General features: G+C 42.8%; 1 protein-coding gene across 1 annotated transcript in view; it reads left to right on the forward strand.

The window, feature by feature from the left end:
* The window catches only part of shank2b (SH3 and multiple ankyrin repeat domains 2b), a 300,073-nt gene that overhangs the window by 67,510 nt on the left and 209,379 nt on the right, over positions 1–23,184 (forward strand). Inside the window, exon 2 of the mRNA XM_085277877.1 lies at positions 3,361–3,480. The gene's annotated coding sequence lies outside the window, so the exon portion shown is untranslated. The remainder of the gene's footprint in view (positions 1–3,360; positions 3,481–23,184) is intronic.

A 23,184-nucleotide genomic window follows, 5' to 3' on the forward strand; every position in this document is an offset into this window, starting at 1 on the left:
ACTTGAAAGCTGGAGGAAACGGTTTCAGAGTAACAACTTCCGTTTTACAATTTCTCAAGATTAGTGAATTCAAGGAAGACAGAAGCCAGAGAGCACTTCCATCACTGGCCACATGCTCTCAAGTTGGCACAGCAATTACTCACTGTGAAATGAAGAGTATGATTATTCCTTTGCTCCCCTACTCCTTTCACTTGCTTTATCCACAAATATGCACACAGGCATGCGAGAAAGAGTTTTCTCTCTAAAAGTACTGGACCATCTGTGTCCTTGCGTGCTCTGTTTTCCTTTGCTTTATGAGAAAAGAAAGAGAAGTTTTCTTTCAAAGAAGAATCAAAGCCATATGCTGGGGTTGCTTGTGAGCCGATGGCCTTAGATATTTTATACCATAGACTTAGTAATTTAGCAGAAGTTCCACTTATATGGGAGGCATCTCTTTATTGACCTTGGTAGATGCTACACACATTCTTCTTTGAACCACAGCAGGATTTCACTTCATTTAACTCCAAACAAGCACTGACTTTGAATGTCAGTCCCTCTATTATCTCAACTACCAACTTCTTTGCTGCTCAACCTGCTTTTATAAGACACCCCTCCTCATCGTTAAAAAAAAAAAGCAGAGCATTTTTCTCACTATATTGCACTTTTTCTCCTTCCTCACTGCATTTACTGCTCTCTCCTCAGGTCTCAGCAGGGACTCACTCCAATCCCGTCTGATTGTTGGGTCAGTAGGGAAGGAATCGTAGGGCATAATGCTACTGAGTGATGGTGGTGACATGTAGCGTGGAGGAAAGAGCACAAAAGCTGCCACTCTGCTTGAAGGAATAATGTTATTGTATGTGCAGTTACCGTTGGGCAGTGAGACAACTTTTAACTGAAGCAAATCACTGCTCATACTGGGTTTCTAAAATGATTATTAATCTATGTAATCCAAAGCGCAGAAACCAAAAGTTACTGTAACTTTAAATCTACTTTAACATTACAAAACAGTACTTTTAAAAACGTCAGAAATACAGTTTGTTCTGTTCTGCAGCTATGCACCTCTATTTGCAACAAACTTAGTTTTCTTGGTATTAACATTTTCAGAAATGTGAGCTAAAGTAGCCCATTTGTTGGATTGGCTCACCTGGTTCTTCTCTGATTTCCCATCCACACTCTTCCTGATGTTGCTTTTCACTGGCATTACAACATCTATTATAACTGCGGTCTTCTATGTCCTTGTCAACCACCACATGCCAGCAATTAACAGATTAACAATACCTAGATTAACAAGGTTGGCGTCAGGTCCACATAAGGAACCGGGATACACTGATGAAAGGTGGGCTTCTGGAACAAGAAGCAGTGATGGGAATTCTGGCTCTTTTTGGAGAGCCGGCTCTTTCGGCTCCCAACCGGCTCTTCAGGTTGTTTTGTTTCTTTAATTCATTTATTATCAACAACAATATAAAATTATGCACAAAAAAAATGACTAATGTAAAAAAAACGTGGATTTATTTATATGTTTACATATAAATAAATACAGTGTCCCCTAGAGACAAAGCACGTACAACCTCCAAAACACATTGCTAGCGTTAACTGAACTTCCAAAACAGAGCTACCTAGATCACTTAAATTACACAATTGAAAACATATATGTATTGTTTGTGTATTTATACACAAGCACTCATATATATTCAAATAATTAAAAAAAAATTTAAAAACTTCATTTACCTGTTATTACCACACACCAAATCCGGTCGTTGGTACTTGCTGGCTTGTGTAGCCACTAGGTAACAAAAGCTCAACACTGCCCCCTAGCATCCTGGAGCACTTCTGTTGTCTTTTGTACGTGCTTCGGAGTCTGTACGTATTTTGTCTCTAGGTGCCGCCGTAAATATACTTTTATTTATTCACTCCACATAAAATGTAATAAATAAATCATATAATATAAAAACAACTATTCACATTTCAACTTTTAACTATTTAAATTTTCAGCTTTTTCCTTTTAAACAAATTTAAAGTGAAACAACACAAAAACTGCAAACCACAACACAATTAAATATAAATTAAAATATGAAAACAAAAAGAAGATGCACATTCAATCACACCACCACACAGTACTGACCCACACATATGGTTCTTACACACACACTGGACATTCTGGACATTGTTTTCACTTCATCACTTAAATCACTTTAAGCATATTCGCACTGCACAAGACACTAAATAATGTGGATTGCACAACACTGGTCATTATATTCTTCATTTCCAGTTAATACTTGTACAGCTGCTGTTATTCTGTATATATATTTATATTTCTTCATACATTCTTATATATTTCTATACTGTGTATTGTGTTTTTTGTTGTACAGTTATTTTATTTTCAACTTTAATTTATATATTTTATTTTATTCCTTCCTAGTTAAATTTACCCTTTTTAATTTTCATATTTATTTCCTATCTTATTCATAGCCTTTTCTTTTTTTCTTTAGATCACGAGCAGTTGTCTAAGCATTTCACTGCATATCGTACTGTGTATGACTGTGTACGTGACAAATAAAATTTGAATTTGATTTGATTTGATTTCTCTGTCATATGGACCTGCATGAATAAACTTTCTGAATCCTTTATCATCTGCAACTGAAAATCGTTGTGGATGATTACTATACCTTTCTAATGTGACGCTGTTGTTCCTGGCTCTCTATCTCTCTCTCTACCTCCCGCTCTGTTCCTGTGCTACTCAGCCTGTAACTACCGCCCCTCCCCCCTCTGCCCAGCACAAGGCTTGCATGCAGAGTGAAGCGGAAAAAAAGTGCGAGCGAGAGGGTGAGAGAAAGAAGAAAAAAAAAAGAGCTGGCTCGCGTTGTTCACTTCAAAGAGCCGGCTCTAAGAGCCATTTCGTTCGCAACCGACACATCACTAACATGAAGACATAAGTGGACAAGGGATGATGAGAATCCGGTCTTTAAGTGATGACGTTATGAATCCTGCTTCCGTTGTGTTGGTAAATGTTGATAAATTAATTTCACGTCATGCTGTGCGCACGTTATTATTTACATGAGATGAATTGCAAAATGGGAGATAGAGGCAAAATACTGTTAATCTGACTATCTACAAGTTTTACACGCTTACATATACACACACAGTTACTGTCCCTCCATTTACAAAGGCAGAGGTGTCACGGTGTGATTATTTTACGTGTAGTTGTTTTTTTCCTGTGTATAATATTCAACATTGCTATCAATACATATTTCAAAAAATGCCTCTCTGTGCAACATGGGTTCAAGCGCAGAGCAGTTTCGACCCGGAAGCAGGATTCGTCACGTCATCACTTAAAGACCGGATTCTCATCATTCCTTGTCCACTTATGTCTTCTCGTTCCAGAATCCCACCTCTTATCAGTGTTTCCCTGTTCCTTACGTGGACCTGACGGATAGCCTAGGGACCCTTACTGGATACAGACGCCCTGGTTTGGAGTCAAACCAACGACTCCTGTTCCCAAAGGCATGTAGTCTGTAGTTTTCAGCATTTCATTCTGACATTCATTCTTTTCGGTTGTCGCACTAGCCTCCCTTCATCTCTGTCTCTCTATATTCACTGCCCATCCATTTCTCCATCATATCTTTAATTGTCTCTCCTGTCAAATTGTATTCAAATTTTAATTTGTATTAAATGTTTAATTTTGCACCATTTTATGCTATATAAATGTGAACTGCAATAGTCTGTAGTTCTGTATGATAGGATTTTGATTATGAATGTTGTTTATTAAAATGAGCCTATAGGCACCACTCTAATTACCAAGGGTATTGTATCTATGTAATTAGACACACTGAGTTTAGATATGATCAGAGTTGAGGGACCTGATGTTCTTTCTTTCACACCCTGTCCAGCATCTCTTCCTTTCTCAGTGCTGGGCTGACAGTGACTTTGCATTGTCACTTTTATGTTTTCAGGGAAGAAACTGACATTTCTGTACAAATTTTTACCAGCCCTGTTGTGATAATCTTACTTTAAAAATAAAAACCTCATTTTAAACTGTATTTTAGCCCTTGACACAAATTGTATGTGTCTGCTGGGTAGATTTGAGTTATTATCAGGTGGCAGCATGCAAGTTAAGTGACCAACTAACTAGCGTCATGTGTTTAACAGTGTGCAACTACAGTTTAGTGGAAGTATACTTCATATGATGCCAGATGATGAATAGCAATGATATCACTCCTGTCACCTGTATCATGAGGAATTGATCTGTGAAATCCTGAGGATAACCAAACCTAATGATGAGAGCTGGGTCTACATCCCAAAGCCCAAAGAGTCGTCTTCAAGCCCCAAAGCCTTGTCAGTTCAGGAGTGTGAGATGTGGTGTACAGGAGCATACCTGTCATATTCCACATCCACAGGATTCTGTATTGTACAGTTTGCCCCCATGGTCAGACTGTCAATGCTGAGTTTTACTGAAATGCAAAGAGGTGTGTTACAGACTAATAAGACAAATAAAATGTAATGCAATGTGTTGGCAGTCTTGTGGGTTTAGAAGTGAGATGTCTATTAATTGCAAACCTTCTGTAATTTCTCCGTGAGGGCTTGTATTTTGTCCAAGTGAGACTATGATTGTTTAGAGGCATATTGGCTCCCACCAAGCAACCTGTGCAATTCTCTTGCAACCAATTAGTTAAGTGGACATCACCGTAAATATCTGAGAACCAGCTGCTTACCAAAGGATTGTAAAAAAAAAAAAATTAATATTAAAAAAATGCAGTGAAGTCATCTGGCAACCACCTATTTTATGTATAGTCACCACGAGGCTTAATCATATTTTTAGTCTAGTGAGTCAGAATGTAGATACGAATAACACAATTCAAAAATATATGGGCGTGGGAAATAAAAAACAAAGGAAATTTTAGATCTTATCTACTTAGTGCCATATCTCACAGCTAATGTTAAATAGATCAATAAACTGAATGAGTATAGAAGAAGCCAGTATTTTGTTGAGATGAAGAGCCAGCAGCTTTTTCTGGTTGTTTGCATATTGGATAAACTTCTTGTCTTTCACAGGAAATTGATGGGAGAACTGCATGCTAGGCAAACTGCCTGTCAAGGACTAAGCAGTAAACCAAAAAAAAAAAAAAGAAAGTTTTTTTTATTTCAGTTGAAAATTAGAAATTGTGACAGAAACAAACCTCAGAAACAAAACAAAAGACAAGGAGCATGGTTCCAGAAACCCAAGAAAACAGTTCAAAACAAAACAAAACAAAACTAGACCAAACCTGAGTCCACAAAAAAGTTCAGGGGTCGGCCTGGAGGTCGACAGCATATGAGCCACATCCAAAACAGTTCAGCCAGCCGTGCAGACAGAAGCGGCGACGCAGACAAAGCAAATCAGGAGGTCAGCCACGTGGAAGGCAGTGGTGGCGACAGAGCAGGTACGGAGGCCGACCGTGAAGCCAGCGACGGCGACAGAACAGGTCCGGAGGCCGGCAGCGAAGCCAGCGGCCGGCAGCGAAGCCAGCGGCGGCGACGAACTCATTCAGGAGGCCGCCCTCGACAATAATGACGTCCAGCCTAGGGGCCTGGAGAGCGGCCGACGAAGGCGAGGTGGTACAGGCCGAGATGGATCTGACAGCGGTGTAGCAACCGCGGGACCAGACGGCAGCATGGCAGCTGCGGAATCAGACGCTGCAGGTGACAGTGTGGAAGTTGCAGGTCGTGGAGCATGTGGTGGCTGAACGGGCTCCCCAGAGCTGTCAGCAGACAACAAGGATGTGCTGGTTGGGTCCTCCAGGACCCCCAGCTGACGAGATGTGATGCTGACGGGCTCCTCAGAATAACCAGCTGACGGGGTGTGATGCTGGTCGGGTTCCCCTGAACCCCCAGCTGACGAAGCTTGGTGCTGCCCGGGCTTTCCAGAATGCCCAGCTGACGAGACTTGATGCTGGCTGGGTTCTCCTGAACCCCCAGCTAAAACAGCAGACAACTGTATAGGCCCCCCGGACCCTCCAGCGAAGACTGGCAGTTCAGGAAAGTGTGAGCCGCGAAGTGCTGGATTGGCTCACTCGAGCTTCCAGTAGGAGCTGATGCATGGCCAGAAGGCATTGCGGCCCCTGGCTGAAGGTGTAGATGAGTGGCTGACTGGATGGGTGACAACACTGGAGCCTGAACTGGTGACAAAGCTAATGACTGAGCTACTAACAGAGCTACTGACTGAGCTATGGACTGCAATAAAGGTTGTAGTGATGGTGACTGAGCTACAGGTAGCGGGGCTGATTGTGGTAGACTGAGCTAGCGGCAGGTGGAGTAGTAGACTGAGCTAGCGGCAGGTGGAGTGGTAGACTGAGCTAGCGGCAGGTGGAGTGGTAGACTGAGCTAGCGGCAGGTGGAGTGGTAGACTGAGCTAGCGGCAGGTGGAGTGGTAGACTGAGCTAGCGGCAGGTGGAGTGGTAGACTGAGCTGGTGGCGGCTGGGCAACACAGTGCATTTTTAACAGAAACCTCAGGACCCTTCGTTTCAGCTTTTAGCTCACAACCACTCAACACTAGGACGAACAGTCTTTTGATTTTCAGAGATGCTGTTAGCAGTTTTTGTATTAGCTACTGTTGACCTGAAAGAAGCAAAGGAGGAGCAGTCATTCTTAAACATGGGCATGGGAATAGGCCATGCAACTTCTGAATTAACAGCTCCTAGTTGCCTGACATGAACTTAAGTCTCTGGGATGACACACACGTTGTTTGTTCTCACAGAAGTGTTTAGTTGGGGGCGTTGGGAGCAGTTTTTACATGCTTGACGGGTTCAGAAGCATGACAGTCACCCAGAACATTATGAAGCTTAGAGACACAAAACTCTCTGGTTTCATCAACAGGCTTAGAAAGAACACGTGTGGGACAGTTTATATAGTTCAATGAACTGGGATAATTGTCCTTCAAATAAGCAATCATTTCATTAGCAGTTTTTATTTCAGCAGGAGGCAAAAGAGTAGCCCCACCACTCACCCTAGCCGGCTGTCCAGAAAAAATCCCAGGCTCCCGCTGGAGCTGTGAATGCTGGCGACGCGTGTGCCGCTTCCCTGTTGAAGAGGGATCAGGGTTGGCTGAAGGTGACGTGGAAAAATCTGTCCACTGCGATGATGTGGACAAGCTCTGCCGCGGCTGCTCCTGGAAAATGCTGGGTGAACTGGGGGGAACGATGATGATCCCCAGCATCTTATGAAACACCTGTGCTGGCATGAGCTGGCTGCTCATAAGTTCATAGTATTCCTCCTGGTGCCGCCTGGAGTGCTTTCCTCGGGTCCGAGATGCAGGCGTCAACAGTGGGGAGGAAACGGATGAGTGGGTAGAGGGGTAGGTGGCAAATGAGGAACGGCAGCATGGAGGCCCTCCAAGCGCTAGCCAAGTCCCATCAAAAGGTTAGCAACGCTCCCTCACCGAGTCTGCTGGATCCATTACTGGTCGTGTCGTTCTGTCAGGGCTCTGTACGCGGGCAGGCGGAGATGAGGATCCAAATGCAGGACTCGGAGACTGAATTGTAACTGAAAACCTCAGCTTTATTGCTGGCACGAAACAGAAACCAAACCGTGAAAACACAAACTGGAACACACAGGCAATTCTGAGGGTACAACGCGACACTGACACAAAGAAACACGGGGCTTAAATAAACTGAGTAAGTCATCAAGGAATAGAAAACAGGAGGGAGACACAACTGGGAGAGATTAGGGCTAACGAGACAGGGGGAGCGAAGCTAGACACACAGACATAAGGCATGGACCTTCACAATAAAACAGGAAATAACAACACAAAGACGCAGACTAAAGTCCGGACTACACCTGCAGGAAAAAACGAGGACACCAAAGCAAAACCTAAGAACAACCCCTTAACCAGAATAAACTGAAACATAGAATTCTAATAATAATCAAGAAAGGAAAAGAATCAGAATACAATACAAAATAAAAAATCAAACCACAACATGAGAACTCAAAACACTGGGTCAAACTGACCCAGAACCGTGACAGTGTCCATAAAATCAAAAATGTAAAGAAATCCAAAAGGTGGCTACTAAACAGACTTAAACTGAGGCCAACTTAGCATAAATATAAATAAGTTTAACTTAATGTGACTGACCTAACCTACAAACAAAGGTATAAAAAAGTCTAATTTTGTGTTTATGTCGTGTTATTATTTAAATATACTTGTATGAAAAATTACTAACTAAATTGTCAAAGGAGCTTGCAAAGAAAAGCGTCTGGACTTCTTTAAGTTGCTTGAAGACGTTTCACCTCTCATCCGAGAAGCTTCTTCAGTTCTAAGGTCAAATGGTGGAGAGTGTATTTCAGACCCAGCAACATGCTCAGACAGAAACTGGTTCACCCGAAAGACAAAACGCCAAAACACAAACTTAACAATGTGGTGTATGCTGTACAGTGCAGCGAGGAATGCTCAGACCTCTACATTGGAGAGACCAAACAGCCACTTCACAAGCGCATGGCACAACATAGAAGAGCCACCTCCACAGGACAAGACTCAGCAGTCCATCTGCATCTTAAGGATAAAGGACACTCTTTCGAGGATGCCAATGTTCACATTTTGGACAGAGAGGACAGATGGTTTGAAAGAGGAGTGAAAGAAGCCATCTATGTCCACTGTGAGCGACAATCTTTGAACAGAGGCGGGGCTTACGACACCAACTCTCTGCCATCTATAATCCAGTTTTGAGATCCTTCCCAGACACCTTAACGCCCACTCACATCCTGGGCCATCTGACCTCAGGAATTCGGATGATAAGGTGGGGCCAGGTTTCACAATGAACACACCCGAAACTCTGGCTGATTGGGACCCACGCCCAGTTTCCCACCTTGGCTCAGGTGATTAGAGGATCATCAGGGGGTCCTTTTGTCCCTCTGTGGGGGGAAACTCCCACTAGGTTTATATCTGGGACTCTCCACCATTTGACCTTAGAACTGAAGAAGCTTCTCGGATGAGAGGTGAAACGTCTTCAAGTAACTTAAAGAAGTCCAGACGCTTTTCAGGCCGGTGCAACGTCCACATCACTGCAGCCGCGGCCCCAATCCGTCTGTCGATCTCCGGCTCCCTTCTCCCATCACTCACGAACAAGACCCCGAGATACGTAAACTCCTTCACTTGGGGCAGGGTTTCGTCTCTGACCCAAGTGGGCACTCCACCCTTTTCCGGGTGAGGACCATGGACTGAGATTTGGAGGTGCTGATTCTCATTCCCACCGTTTCACACTCGGCTGCGAAACGTTCCAGTGCGAGCTGGAGGCCATCACCTGATGAAGCCAACAGAACCACATCATCTGCAAAAAGCAGAGATGAGATTCTCAGGCCACCAAAGTGAAAGCCCTCCGCCACTTGGCTACACCTAGAAATTCTGTCCATAAAAATTATGAACAGAATCGGGAACAGAACCCATCACCCACCGGGAACGAGTCCGACTTATTGCCGGCAATGCGAACCAAGCTCTTGCAATGGTTGTATAGGGATCGAATGGCCCGTAGCAATGGGCCAGACACCCCATACTCCCGCAACACCTCCCACAGGACACCCCGAGGGACACGGTCGAATGCCTTCTCCGAGTCCACAAAACACATGTAGACTGGTTGGGCAAACTCCCATGCACCCTCAAGTATCCTGGAGAGGATAAAGAGCTGGTCCAGTGTTCCACGACCAGGACGAAAACCGCATTGTTCCTCCTGTATCCGAGGTTCGACTAACGGACGGACTCTCCTCTCCAGCACCCTGGCATAGACTTTCCCAGGGAGGCTGAGGAGTGTAATTCCCCTGTAGTTGGCACACACCCTCCGGTCCCCTTCCTTGGGGCCAACCACCCCGGTCTCCCAGTCCAGGGGTACTGCCCCTGATCTCCATGCAACATTGTAGAGACGTGTCAACCAAGATAGCCCTACAAAAAGCAGAGCCTTCATGAACTCGGGGGGGCCCTCATCCTCATCCTCATCCTCTATGCTATAGGAATTTCTGTTGGAATTAGTGAAGGCTTGCAAAATGTTTTTTTCTGTGTTTTACTCTGTTTCTGACAGGACGACAGGCAGCGCCACTGCACGTTATAGCTGCATAGCCCTAGGGACAGCTGAGATACTGTGAACTTATACTAAGACAAGCTCCCAGGCCTCTGGTAAACGTGAAGAACAAACAAAGACCTCCTGCGTTGCAAGTGGTGTTATATACATGCTATACATGGACAAATAGACCTAAACATGTTTTATTTAGGTCTATATGTAGGTCTTTAATCCTTCAGGCAAGAAGAAATGCAGAAAGGCAAATTAGATGGCTATAAAATAATACAATAGTGGATTTTTTTCATCTCTGCTTTCCTTTCTGCTGTTTAACATGCTTTAAGTAACGACCACTATTGCTGTAGTTTTTTTTGTCTGTAGCAGCATTGGTCTATCTGAGAAGCATAGAACACGAAGTGAAAAACACAGATGAGCTGCTGAATGTGAATGTGGATTTCTTCTGTGCTGATTAAAGCAACAGGATGTAGATTAATAACAATTATACTGATGAACTTGTGTGTGCATACATGTGGTGGGTGTGACTCAATGTGCAATGTACCACTAAATACCCGAGACTGACAGGGCCGTACAGTTTAAAGCTCAAGATTTCCTCTTTTTACATTACTTTTAAAAGATAGTGTGTGTGTGTGTGTGTGTGTGTGTGTGTGTGTGTGTGTGTGTGTGTGTGTGTGTGTGTGTGTGTGTGTAGTAACTTCTGCCCTTCTAGTACTTCAGTCCTTGCTTAGCTTTTAACTGAATCCACTCTATCCATATATTGGGCCATTATCAGTCTGCTTCAGGCTCAGGCCCACTGTTTAACAAACTGTAGTCCAGTCACATCGTTTAAAGTAGTTTTAACAGCAGTTTTATTTATTACTGTGGTTCCAGCCCCCAGATTGACACATGTGCTCATGCAGTCAGTTCTTTCTGCATCTGAAGCTAATTTGTCTTTTTAGCAAACCTGCAACCTGCAATTTCTTTCCAAAAGTCTCGTTGGTTTCTTTGACCACTTTGATCTTCTCTGTGAATGCCAGCTACGATTTCTTAGAGACATTAAAAAGAGTCTGATGGAAGAATCTGTTATTCAAGTTTTAAGACCACTACAAAGCTGCTTAGATGAGTCCATGGTTGCTTTGTTACAAAGTTTGGGTCAAAGTATTTATAAACCACAGTGCCGCAATCACGCCTCGCCGCCTTACAGTCTGTGCTCTCTCTGCTGTTGTGTTATGTGTCAGGCTGTGTGCTGGAAAGCTAAAGCCAGCTGCATGTGTACAGCAACCGTATGTGAAAAGTGGTCAAATGCACACATTTAAACTGAATACTAATGCTAACCTTGTTTTTACTACTACTCTTACTTTACTAGTATCTCAGTGGAAACAAAATTATGAACCTCAATCTTTTTTAGCTGGAAATAATTCAGCCTCACTTTTTTGATTGATTAATGAACTAATTAATTCAAAGCCATCTTGCTCTCTTAGATACTTTTGTTTCAGTTTTTGTGATTTTTATCTGTGAAAAGCGCTATATAAATAAATTTTACTTACTTACTTACTTACTTTTTTATTTATTCAGAATTTTTCCTGCTCTTGCCATAGCAGTGCTTCTGGCTTATATTGTCATCTTACGTCTACTCTCTGCACTTTTCATGCTGATTTCTTTTTGATGACTGATGTTTATTTCACGATTCCCACATTGGCATTGAACTCTGCTGTTGCTCCCTTTCCTATTCTGGCCCACTTGTCAACCAATCAGCATTCATCAGACACATCTGTCATCTACTTCCAGCAATGCACAGTTAGGATTTTGTAGGACTGCACAGAAGTAGTCCTCCAAATGATTTTACTGTAGACCAAGAGAAACACTGGTCTACACTAGGCCCGGGGCCCAGAATTGGCCCGGGATTGACTCTAATGGGTTTGGAAAATTTGAAGGAGGGCCAAAGATATTTAACAGCTTTTTCTGCTAATAAAGACCTCCCTCGTGGCCATTCACACTACACCGCAGTAATTGAGTAAAACACTATCAGATAACAGAAATGTTCCTGTTTTCAAATTTACATCCGAAAAGTCTTGCTGAAAAATGTTTTCATTTTTTTTATTTACTACAGCAGCATTTCAGTGTCTGCTGTAGACTGGCTGCACAGTCACAATGTCATGTGTCATGTACTTTTTGTGGTAGTCACAAGCCCAGATAATCGAGAGCCAATATAAAATCAAATAGAGTGACCCTCTGGTAAAGGGCGCGGATAAAACTAACAAAAAAACCCAAAAGTGTTTTATTTGTAGATGTCTAAGGATTATCATGGTTTTTTGAAACTTTTGTTTTTTTTGTTTGTTTGTTTTTAACCATGCAGCCTGTAAGTACTGCTGACTTAGTCGTCTTATTAGTTTATCCAGCAGTGGAGGGTTAAACAAAGCTTCTTATAGACAAAAACCCAACAATCATATGACCCCCTATGAGCAAGCACTTTGGCGACAGTGGGAAGGAAAAACTCCCTTTTAACAGGAAGAAACCTCCAGCAGAACCAGGCTCAGGGAGGGGCGGGGCCATCTGCTGCGACCGGTTGGGGTGAGAGAAGGAAGACAGGATAAAAGACATGCTGAGGAAGAGAGACAGAGGTTAATAACAGATATGATTCAATGCAGAGAGGTCTATTAACACATAGTGAGTGAAGAAGAAACACTCAAAGCATCATGGGAATCCCTCAGCAGCCTATGCCTATTGCAGCATAACTAAGGGAGGATTTGGCATTTAGTTTTTCCCAGTTTAGTTCTGGTTAGTTTCGCCTCAGTGTGCGTCTGCCTTTTGTTTTGTACCTTTTCCCAGCCACAAATAAACAGCTTGCCTTTTGTTAAATTATAGTTTGTTCCAAGTGTGTACATTTGTGTCTTCTTCCCCCCTCCACACGGTCTGCCAGTGCAAACCGTGACATGATTATAAAGGTTAGTTTCTGTCATTTTAAAATGTTTGCAACTCAAACTTCATGGTTATGACCATTGCCAAGGGAAAGCAGCTACAAATCTCTATATTCGAGACTGTAATAGACTAAGTCTGTTTGACTCCAGCTGTCTGTCATGTGCAGTTAGGTAGAAGGTTCAAATAGCAAAAAGGCTTCCAGCACAAGCAGTTGACTTCAGGCTATTGGAGTGTAAATGAGTTTCCTAAAGCTCAGGTTGTCTGTGAGAAATACTGTATTCTTGTTTCATGTTTGGCCTCTGTGTCAGTTGCACAGGAAAATGTTCTCTACTGGCTTATTTACAGTGTGTGGTTAGTGTAAGTAGCACTGGCATCATCACAGCAGCAGCTGATGTTATTGTTTTTACACTAATTTAAAGTACGTGCAGTAGGTGAAACTCAGATGGTTGGTTTTCAGTGTGTGTTTAATATTTGTCTGAGCTGGTAGGATGCCACTCTTTCTCTCACAGCAAAGGTAAGTCACCCAGCTGATGAGTGCAACCATCCGCCATCATGACTGACACCTTCCCTGTCACCTTTTCATGGCCTACTGGTCAACCGCAAAGATAACAATGAAGACATCCTAAGCTCCCCCTGCCCTTCAAATACTGCAGACACTAAAATAAAGGAATGTGTGCCCTTGATTGACAGTGAAAGAAAGCCTCTGCTAAATTTAATTCAAAGAGCAATTAAAACTGTTTGCAGAAAGTGTATTTAATGCATTTCATCTGCTCTAATGGCTCAGAGCACTAACTCCATGTTTTAGTTTCACAGGTGATCAGCATACCCCTAATCTATTTATGTCACAGACATTTCAGCCGCAGAGAACATTGCTCTTTGGGCTTCCTCTCGCCCTGTTTTTCTTGCTTTTTCAGATGAATATTCAAGTCATGCAAATCAAAGCAAATTAATGTGTTCATTACCGAACTCTGCATGTTCTCTCAGGTACTTAAAAACTCCAAGAAAGTCTTTGTGATAGAAAGCATTGTTCGGAGATGACGAGAAAAGGCTTTTTGACAATTGTTATACCCAGCAAGAAATGTAATATTTTGAGAAAAGAAAATATAATGCAGAGTTTCTTAAATTGTATGTTGTTTCAGGAGACATTCAGGATGTTCTGCATTGGGTTTGCAGAACATTTGGTGACGTTACACTGCACATTAACAGAACATTCTTAGTAAAGGACATTGCCTTGTAATGTCCCAGGAATACTGCCTGTTGGTCACCATACTGTATCCTTAGTTACAGTATCTTTGGCTCATTTAACTTTCTTCACAATACATTCTTGTGTCATCTAAAATATCATACAGACAACTGAACTGCCGAAACTATTATGCACAGTCCTCAAAATAACCCCTTCTGTGTGTGTGTGTGTGTGTGTGTGTGTGTGTGTGTGTGCGTGTGTGTGTATGTGTGTGTGTGCGTGTGTGTGCACGCGCGCTTGTGTAAATAAATAAAAGAAAAAAGAAATGCTCCCTCTCCTTCTCTCCACCTCAGGTCACGCATTCACTTTCAAAAGAGCAGCCAGAGGAAGAGAAGGCATTTAAAGCCAGCAAGTGAATTTTAGTCCCCACAGAAGTTCTTCCATGTGATTGGGTTGTACAATAGAAACCTGATAGATGTGGCTGTGTGCGTGAGGCAGAATCGAGTTAATGAGGTTTATCTGTAGAAGTCGCTGGAATGATGTAATCTCCTGAAAACTGTCAATCATCCCCAAAGTTGGGCCAAACTTTGGGACTGCATCAGACACTACGTTCGGTGGAATAATGACTGGCTAGTCACATAAATCTAAATATAACTTGTGTTTAGTGTCAGGTTTAGTTTTTTAACATGCAGTTTAGCTTCAGCCATGACATAATGATCGCCATGGAGATGTTTGAGGCAACATGTTTTCCAGCATGTCTGATCTGTTGGTGTTGTCGTTGCAAAATAATTGGCTATAAATTAATTATCATGGAAATCAGTTGATAATTATCAAGAGATTATTTGTGTCCTCAGTTGCCTTTTTTAAAAACACAGAATTAGGATTCATGTTGGAGACTGGAAGTTAAACCCTGCATGAGAGGACTGTGTCTCATTAATGTATTTCCTCCGATAATCGTACTGTTTGTGTGGTTATGTGTGTGCTTGTGGCCTGTTATGATTAATAATTTGCACAGGTTTGGTTAAAATCAGAAGCTCCGTAGCAATTCTTTCTTTTATTTCTCAGTTTCAGCCAGTGTTGCTTTCCCTATCATAATTGAACACTGAGTAACCACCACAGTTGGGACTTTTCTTTGTTTTTTGATTTACTTATGAGGTGATAGTCTTGTTGGATCAGCCAGCCTAGCCTAGGTTACAGGTAACAGACTGCTAAATTGACATTTTTCTGTAAAATCTGGACTCCAAATCTTGTTTTAATCGATTCAGTGTCATTCGTCCTGTGAATAAGTAAACAGATGTTTTAGGAATCTTTAAGGATTTGAAGGGTGTTGCTGTTTCCCTTAAGATCTCCTTCACCTCGTATAGGTTTGCACTTTTTGCTTTTGGTGTGATCATTGCACCTATTTTGCCCACAAAAGGAATGAATTGTAACAAGAGTTTGACATTTCCTCCATTTGCAGGTTGTTGGTCTTGCCATTTTTGAAAGTGGTCTTGAGAAAAACATCTCCAGGTTTTCTGAAGGTCGTTTAAAGTTTTTTGATTGGAAGCTCCTCTCTGTTTTCTCAGTCCACTCCTTGGTTTCCTTCTAATTTTTAGAGCAATTTAAAAAAAAAATGCCACTTCAAACTGACCTATGAATCATTCAAGCTTAAAATGGCAACTCTAGAAATGAATCAATGCTTTGTTGACATATAACAGAAGCCAACAAAGGACCGATTTCAAATTCTATTCTTTTGCGCCGCAGCAACCTGTCAACACCAAAGATAGCTCAGTCTGAAAGGTACAAATTAGTGTTTTTTTCAACAAAAAGGTGATTTCCAAAGAGCAGATAGATGAAAACTTGACGCCTCAGTACAGTGAGTACTTAAAATGGTTTTGCAACCCTTTCCAAATTGGTAAAAGTCAAACGTTTGCTTCTCAGGAGGTTCTTCAGATTGTGTTTGTGTTGCTTTCTGACATTTTTGAGCCAACTTCTCTCTGGCACGTTTTCAGGTGTGTTGCGAAATCAGTTTTACCCCGGTTCTTTTTATTCCTCGTGCATCCAGAGATGGCACCAGACTCAGTAGTCATTTTCACAAAACCTTTATTCATCTTTACTCATCTTTACTGGCCATGGTAAAACCTTCCCCATACTTCAGAAACAAAAACAAAAAACAAAACAAAACAAAAACAAAAATCTGCTAGTTTCACTCATTTAAACTCTGGCTGCAGGATTCTGTTCACCCCAGCTATCATGTTCCCCAAAATAATACTAATTCAGTCGTCTATGTATCAGTTCTCAACCCACTCAATAAACCAGACAGGATGATGGTAACAGTGTTACCTACTTAAAATTGTGTTTGATCTTAATTACGTGTGTGTGTGTGTGTGTGTGTTAGTCGGGTTAATACATTTTCTGTTTTTATGTATCCTTTTATGTACACTCCCCCTTTTTTCTGAAACAAAACTCCGTTCACTCCAAATTTTGTTTCAGAAACATCTAAATGAAAAACTCTGTCATAGTCAGGCACAGCTAAACCCCAAATGCTTGCAGGTTACCATAGGCAACCGCGCTGAGTGTTGTCAACCCCTTCTACAAATACCCTCTTTTAATGTGTAACACTTTGTGTATGATTTTTTGTTATCTCTGGTGCATATTATCTGCATGTGTGGTGTCACCTTTCCATTTTGCTAACAGTACACTTGCATACCTCAGTGCTTGTCTTCCTCCCCCTTTTGTGGTGGTCTGGACACTGTGTCAATCCTCCACTTCCAGGCAGTCGTTTGTCTCCCCGGATTCCTTAACCCAATTTGATTCCCCACACTAAAACAGCAGCCTCAGCCCTCCACTTCTCCTTTCTCTCCGTTCTTCTCTCCCACTTTTCAGTCCAATGGCAGTCAGTTTTCTTCAGCTTTGTCCCGTGTCTCTCTTTGTCCCACTGTCTCTTTCATTGCCATCTCACTCCAAACATGGCAAGTGTCAAACTCAGACAGTCTTCTCAAAAGTCCTTCACACACAGTGAGGTTGCAGCTTGCTGGAAACGCATCTCCATCCATCCAATCTAGATGGTGGTTCTTCTCTTTCTGATGCCGTTTGCCCACAGCGCTGCTGGACCTCTCTGCTCAGGACTGTGGTATTGTCTCTTGGACTCCTGTCCACTGTTGATGTTCATACTCGTGCTTCTGAAACTGCACTCTGTGTCTTCAGGGAGAGATCAGCTTCCTTGGAGCTTGCTTGTTCAGGATGAGGACGGGAAGCTGCAAAACCATTCAGCCAAAAATTCTGGCTGGGTGTTTCTATTTTTTTCTAATGATTTTAACCTATAATTTTCTTCCGACTGCTGCCCGTGGAGAATTGATCCAGGTCCGTTCCCCACCTGTAATCGACAGACTGAGAGACTTTCATTATTCACTGTGACTGCATATATTTTCATCACTAACCCTAAAGCAACACATCTCCACTCATTTTGTTTTAAACTCTGACTTTAAACCCCAAAAATAAAATTTTTATTTGTTCTTAACCGCAAACACAAAAATCTTCTTGATGTTGTTGTTAATTATTTTCATCCACAGCACTCCAAATTATGTTTTCTTTTGTGTCCAGCAGGGGAAGAAGGTGACCTCTACTATCACTGCTTCCCCCAGTTGGAGACAATTTCCCACTCATACTTCCACACTTTTTATTTTCTTTGTTTTCATCATTTTCTTTCTCTCTTTTTTTACCCCATTGTTTTATACCCACACATTAACCTGTTAACTCACTCCTCCAACCTCATTTTCCTATCACCCCAACAGCTCTCATACAGTCAGCAATCAAATTCTCCATTCATCCTTGAGTACTTGATCACCTTTAAATGTCACTATTAGTTTTATCAATTTATTTATCATTACTTTAACACTAATCCACTTTTTAATTTGCTTTATTTACTTTAGTTCATTTTTTCCTATTTGATCACTAGGATTGCTTACCTTTTAATCATGTGAGCTAGCTCTCTGTTCGCCTCGTTTCACGATCTCAGCTCTGCCAATTCCTCTCTGGGCCTCGAGCAAATCCCGGGTTTCACGGCACCAAAACTGTTGCGAAATCAGTTTTACCCCGGTTCTTTTTATTCCTCGAGCATCCAGAGATGGCACCGGACTCAGTAGTCATTTTCACAAAACCTTTATTCATCTTTACTCATCTTTACTCATCTTCATTTATCTTTACTCTTCTTCATTTATCCTCATTTAAGCATGCATCTTCTAGAAGGGAAGACTTGCCAGGCCAGTGTGTCCCTCTGCAAATCTTCACTCCTTTGTCTGTGAAACACAGTTTTATAGAAGTGACCCCATCATAAAACCCCCCACGGTGTGCTGCAAACTCTGTGTCTGTGTCTATGTGCACGAGCACATGAATGCCTACATGTGCGCGTTCCCATGTGTCTGTGAGTGCTCGTGAGTGACTGTGTACGCATACCTGTGTGTATGTGTGTGCACATGAGTGAGTGTGCATGTGGACATGTGTGTGCACATGAGTGAGTGTGCATGTGGATGTGTGCGCGTGACAGTTAAAACACTGTGGGTTTAGGTGACTCCCTAGGTCATAAAACCCATCTCCCTTCCAGACCACAGTTATCCAGTCACAAATGTTGAGACCCCCACCCAAACATTCTCTGGGGAATTTCCACTCAGCATTAACTCCTCTCTGTTTTACTTTCACAGTTCAAGTGGGGGAGGGGTCTCCTACAATCTACTCCTAAGTTCACGACACAGTGAGGCCTTTATTATATTGAGGGCAGTGTCAGTATCTCTACAATAGCTCTACATTCTATGTTAACACATTTCTAAACTCTAAAATCAGCTAAACATTCCTACAGGTGATTTCTTTATTCAGCAGGACTGCCAGAAATCAGGCCTGGATGTGGCTAGTGGAACTCGGGTTTCCAAAAAATGAAATGAAATAAAAATGTAATGAGGGGGAAATTACTTTTTCACATAAGGACAGGTAGGTTTGACATTTTTCCTTTAAAAAATGCAGTTTTTGGTTATTCAGGTTATCGTTCTTTAATAATAAAATTGTTTGATGACCTGAAATATAGAAGTTTGATTTAAAAGTATGGAAAAGTTTAAGAAATCATAAAGGGGGCAAACACAACACTGTATATAAACTGTCGGCAACAAGTGCAGCACAGATTGGTTCCCATGAAATTAAAGCCGTGTCACATACAATCTAATGATCAAAAATGCTCTAAACATCTGTTGTGACTTGTCTTTTGTGTCTTTATTGTAGTACAATTTTATTCACACAGTATTCAATTCAATTCAATTTTATTTATATAATCACAAATCACAACAAAAGTTGCCTCAAGGCGCTTTATATTGTACAGTAGATCGCACAATAATAGATACAGAGAAAAACCCAACAGTCATATGACCCCCCTATAAGCAAGCACTTTGGTGACAGTGGGAAGGAAAAACTCCCTTTTTCCTGTCAGTACTCTTGCTGCAGCATTTTGGATTAGCTGAAGGCTTTTCAGTGAGTTTTTTGGACATCCTGATAATAATGAATTACAGTAGTCCAGCCTGGAAGTAATAAATGCATGAACTAGTTTTTCAGCGTCACTCTGAGACAGGATATTTCTAATTTTAGAGATGTTGCGCAAATGGAAGAAAGCAGTCTTACATATTTGTTTAATATGTGCGTTGAACGACATGTCCTGGTCAAAAATGACTCCAAGGTTCACAGCGTTACTGGAGGCCAAGGTAATGCCATCCAGAGTAAGAATCTGGTTAGATACCATATTTCTAAGCTTTTCAGGGCCGATTACAATAACCTCAGTTTGATCTGAATTAAGAAGCAGAAAGTTAGCGGCCATCCAGGTCTTTATGTCTTTAAGACATTCCTGCAGTTTAACTAATTGGTGTGTGTTATCTGGCTTCATGGACAGATAGAGCTGGGTGTCATCTGCATAGCAGTGTAAATGTATGCTATGTCTTCTAATGATGCTGCCTAAGGGAAGCATGTATAATGTAAACAGAATTGGTCCTAGCACTGAACCCTGTGGAACTCCATAATTAACCTCAGTGTGTGAAGAGGACTCTCCATTTACATGTACAAACTGGAGTCTATTAGATAGATATGATACAAACCACTGCAGCACAGTACCTGTAATACCTACAGCATGTTCTAATCGCTCTAATAGGATATTATGGTCGACAGTATCGAACGCTGCACTGAGGTCTAGCAGGACAAGCACAGAGATGAGTCCACTGTCAGAGGCCATAAGAAGATCATTTGTAACCTTCACTAAAGCTGTTTCTGTGCTGTGATGAGCTCTGAAACCTGACTGAAACTCTTCAAATAAGCCTCTGCAGATGATCTGTTAGCTGTTTGACAACTACTCTTTCAAGGATGTTTGATATGAAAGGAAGGTTGGAGATTGGCCTATAATTAGCTAAGACTGCTGGGTCCAGAGATGCTTTTTGAGTAAAGGTGTAACTACAGCCAGCTTGAAGGCCTGTGGTACATAGCCGATCATTAGAGATAGGTTGATCATATTTAAGATTGAAGAATTAATTAATGGCAGGACTTCTTTGAGCAGTTTTGTAGGAATGGGGTCTAAAAGACACGTTGATGGTTTGGAGGAAGTAATTATTGAAGTTAACTCAGAAAGATCAATTGGAGAAAAAGAGTCTAACTTAACATCAATGGTACTAAGAGTAGCTGTAGATAATATTACATCTGTGGGATGATTATTTCAAATTTTTTCTCTAATGATAAAAATTTTATTTGTGAAGAAGTTCATGAAGTCATTACTAGTTAATGTTAAAGGGTGTCAGCTGGTGATCAGCTGATCACGGGGCCGGGTTTAAAAGAGACGCCACCCACCTGTTCGCCGCTCAGACATCGTTCTCTTCATGTCAGGAGCTCCGAAACTTTGCCGACGTCAGTCTCCGCCTGATTCAGCAACTGTGAGTGTTTTTCCCTTCAATTCTTTTTCTCATCTCGGCTCCGCTCGCTCTCCGTCTGTAACGCCAGTTCCGAAGCCACGCTTCGTGCACTGATCGTTACTAGAATAACTGCGTGTCTGTTCCAACCCACCGCTAGCCTTCGCCGCGTTTGGATCTAGCCAGCATGCCACACGGGCACGCCGAATTACTGTGTGTAATTCGCCCGATCATGACAGGATGTCTGAGCCACATATAGACCCAGCGGAATTCGAACGGCTGAAAGCCGAAGTACTATATCTTCGCGGTGTGGTGGATCGGATGAGCACAAAAATGGAGTCTCTCACCGAAACTGTCCTCCAACTTTCCACTTCCGTCACCTCACTGCAACGTCAGCCAGCACCGGTGAGCGCGGAGCCCCGGATCGGACTACCAGATAAGTGGAATGGAGTTGATGGCCAGCCTGATGGTTTGCTCGCCACTTTAGACATGCTGTTTGAATGTCAGCCCACTAAATACGCCACCGCCCGTGCAAAAGTTGCAATGTTAACCTCTCTCTTGTCTGGCCAGGCTCAGGAATGGGCCGCGGCTCTCTACAACAAGGATGTCAAACTCAAATACACAGTGGGCCAAAATTCAAAACTTAAACAAGGTTGCGGGCTTACATTAATATTTATTGAAAAAAAAAATCTTCCTCCAGATTTAAGAATGAATCTCTTCTTATGGACTCAAACAAGTTTTGCTGAAAAACTGAATATGGAACAAGCAAAGCTTAATACTAAACAATATATATATTAGCTGTATAATACCAGTAGGCCAGCTCTAATAGTAATTTGGTGTGGCTTCGCGGGCCAAATGTAATTAGGCCCGCGGGCCAGAGTTTGACACCTATGCTCTACAACAATAAATCTGCAGCTTGCAATGACTATGCCCTGTTTGTGGAGGAATTAAAAAAGACGTTTGTTCCCCCGAGCAGTGAAGTGGAGTCACAGCTGCTTCATTTACGCCAGGGCAGTCGACCCGTCTGTCACTTTGCCTCCCAATTCCATACCCTGGCCGCTAAGCTAAAGTGGGGAGACGCTTCTCTACGCTCCATTTTTCTGGAGGGACTGGCTGATTACATCCGAGATGAGATGACCGGCTGTGAGGCCCCAAAAACTCTGGATGAGGCCGTGGACCAACGAGTGATGTCGCGGCCTCGCCACACCCCTCGGGCCTTCAAACCCTTCCAGCCTCAGAGGGCCACGTCTTCCCAGCCTCCTCCCCCCTCTGAAGGAGCCGCTGCTAGCCCAAGCAGTACATCCAGCGAGGAGCCCATGCAGCTGGGTAGACTCTCCAAAGACGAGAGAGAGAGATGCTGGCATGAGGGTCTCTGCGCCTACTGTGGATCAGCTCGACACCGTCGTCCCAAGTGCCCGCTACGTCCGGGAAACGATGACGCCAGGTAGACTGCCGGGGAGTCCCACCTGGCCCTTCACACTCCTCTGACCCCTCTCGTTTTCTGTTACCAGTAATATTTCACCTGAAACACCAACAGTTCTCATCTGAAGCCCTCCTGGACACCGGAGCCGCTGAGAACTTCATCGACCAAAAACTAGCCTCTCGACTTTGCATTCCGTTAACTTCCGTTGATCGATTTCTCCCGGTGACCTCAGTAGATGGGCGACCCCTCCAACCCTACCCGATCCTGTTCCAGACCCAGCCGGTTCGCATGTCTATTGGGGATCATCAGGAGGAGGTCCGGTTTCTAGTAGTCTCGGCTACTTCCTCTCCTCTCATCCTTGGATACCCCTGGTTCCGTCAACATGACCCCCACATCTCCTGGTCTTCCTGCCAGATCCTGGATTGGGGTCCCCAGTGTCCACGCCGCTGCCTTCTCTCTCGGACCAAAAAGAACTCAAAGTCAGAAGAGGCCTCACCCCCGGAGCCCATTGATCTGGATAAGATCCCTCCGGCTTACCACAACCTATCTGAGGTCTTCAGTAAGAGGCGAGCCTCTACTCTACCTCCTCATCGCTCCTACGACATAGCCATTGAGCTCCTCCCGGGAGCGGTCCCCCCTCGTGGTCGCCTGTTCTTTCTGTCACCCGCAGAGAATAAGGCCATGGAGGAGTACATTGCTGAGGCTCTCCAACAGGGCTTTATTCGCCCTTCTACCTCTCCTGCTGCTGCTGGATTCTTCTTTGT

This window comes from Mchenga conophoros, linkage group LG1, assembly GCF_057382185.1.
Source record: "Mchenga conophoros isolate Kocher_MC1m ecotype Shallow Benthic linkage group LG1, M_conophoros_male_GT1.1, whole genome shotgun sequence".
In the NCBI taxonomy this organism is placed as follows: Eukaryota; Metazoa; Chordata; class Actinopteri; order Cichliformes; family Cichlidae; genus Mchenga; species Mchenga conophoros.